Consider the following 2,500-nt stretch of genomic DNA (forward strand, 5'->3'; position numbering starts at 1 on the left):
GGTGCTATTATTGGCAAATGAGAATAGCACTGATGGCGTGTGAAATTGGCATTCGACACCTGGGCGCCAACACCGCGCTGGCTAGCAAGGAAGGCGGCACTGCTAATATTAGCTGGCATCGTGGGATGGCATCACGGTGGGTTTTTAACAATGGCAGCGTGTGGGTGGGTGAGCATGGCACAGTAGGCTAATAAAGGAAACTAATGAGGAGGACTGATATGTAACGTTGGCATCGGTGGTGCCCACGGGTGGATGTAAAGAAGCGGGTGAGGGGTGATAATGCCCAACCTCATGGTGGCATCTAACACTTCTATGATGTAACACCGCCGTAATACCCTCTATAGTGCTCCTACAGCACAAGGAGACAAGGAGGTTTATTTGTCACATACTTAGACATTTTGTTTGGTGTTCAGCTTTTTCTGTGCGAGTGGGAAGAAAGAAAGACAGATCAATGAATATTTTAATAATAAATAGGAAGAGAGAGTATAAAGTGCAGTGTGTGTAGCCTACAGTCCATGTGCAAGTGTATCGTAAGTGTAAGCACAGCTTATTTAGTCATTTGTGTGTTCAGGATATGGATGGCTAAAGGAAGGAAGCTCCTCCTCAGTGCCTCTGTTCTGGTCTTGTAACAGCAGAGACGTTTGCCTGAGCTTAGACTACACCAGGGCTATTCAACTTCAGTACCAAGAGGGCCGGATGGAAAAATCACTGGGTTTTCAGGGGCCGCATAAAATAAGACGCCGCAAAATAATTGTATCCAACAATATTTGATAAAATCAGAGTAAAATTCAGTTCAATTCAATTGAATTTTATACACTGGCATAGAAACTAAGAACATAGCCTATTATCCATATCCATAAAAAAAATCTTCTCAGACAGGTGATAGGCTGCGACACAAACTATAGAAGTATTTGAAAACACCCAGGCTAACCATAGTATTTCATACCTGATGTCTGATAGCTGCCATATCATGCATCAGTGGGAAAAATTGCAGTGTTGATTTAACTAGCCTACTTCAAGATAATTAGGCTCATAAGTGTTTCAAACACACACAGCCTACAGCGCCAATCTCTCAAATATACAAGCATTGAATTTAAAGAAAAAGTAATGCCAGCTCTGCCTCTGTTTATCTATTTCACGATTTCTTACCGCCAAAGATTCTAAACTTCGAGCCTGCGCAAATCACAAACAATAACATTCCCACGGGTTGAGTGAAGATGGCTCTGTCTAAAGAAACGTCTAATTGACAACGAGAATCGTTCATTTCACCCTCTGCAACAAGTACGAGACTTTCATGTTTATTGTGCAACGAATCCATCGCTGTAAAGAAGGAATATAAAGTCAAGAGGCAATTCTCTACAAACCACAGCTCCTTCACTAACTTTCCCGAGGGCTTGGAGGAACGGAGACCGGGTATGATTGTAACATTTTTTGATTTGCGCACGCTCGAGGTTTAGAATCTTTGGCGGTAAGAAATCGTAATTTAATCAACATTTAATGATAACATTTAAAACTAGTTACACATTTGGAAATGTCAGTTTGTGTAGTGATGTGCTGTGAAGAATTAGTCTGGCCAATAAGGGCGGGCCGACAGTGCGCTACTCGCCAATCATATGATCTATGCACACCCGTCAAAGCGAGTTAATTCTCATGACGAGACACGCGGGCCACAGGAAATTTGAAGCGGGCCACATCTGGCCCGCGGGCCGCTAGTTGAATAGGCCTGGACTACACAGTGCAGTCGTACAGTACCTCTATAGAAATGGTGTGGTAGGAGCAGGCCTCACTCAGTTTAATGTGTCTTTTTAGAGTGCTTGGCCAAACTTATATGTTAACTCATAAAAAAGGCTGCACTTTGCGTACAATTGTGTTTTATTGCACGTTCATATGCAAAGTGTGGCCTTTTTTCTTTTCTGAGTACCTCTATATCTAATGTCCCAGAAAATATTATTATAATATCTATGGCATACCTACTGTATACGATATCTATGGCAATTTGTCCCAAAATAGTGTACGATTGCACTAGTTCTCTTACAGCAGGGATAAAGAGTGCTTGGGGATCACTAGGCCCAGGGTAAGGTGATGATAGACTGTGCAACTCTCAGGCGCTGGGGAGCAATGGAGCAGTGGAGCAGTGGTAACGTCACACACTGGTGTGAATCCATGTCACCGTGGATAAAGTGTCTACTAAATATCAGTCAGTCAACTCTCTGAGCAACATGTCCAGGCAATGTTATCCAATGTGATATCATCTGGGTACTTGCCCATTGAAATTGAAATTCGATATGGCAAACTTTAATCCACAGTTGGCAACTTGGCACAGTTGAAATCATCCAACCAAGATGGTCACCAGGTAAATATGTACTATATTTGGGCTTAAGTGCTGCATTTGTCAGCTCTCGGTATCTCAGACATAGCCCTTCACTGGTTTCAGTCACACCTACCTCTACAAAAGACAACAGTTTTTCCACACAAGACTTCCACATCCCCTGCCACTCGT

Source organism: Sardina pilchardus, chromosome 17 (genome assembly GCF_963854185.1).
Source record: "Sardina pilchardus chromosome 17, fSarPil1.1, whole genome shotgun sequence".
Lineage (NCBI taxonomy): Eukaryota > Metazoa > Chordata > Actinopteri > Clupeiformes > Clupeidae > Sardina > Sardina pilchardus.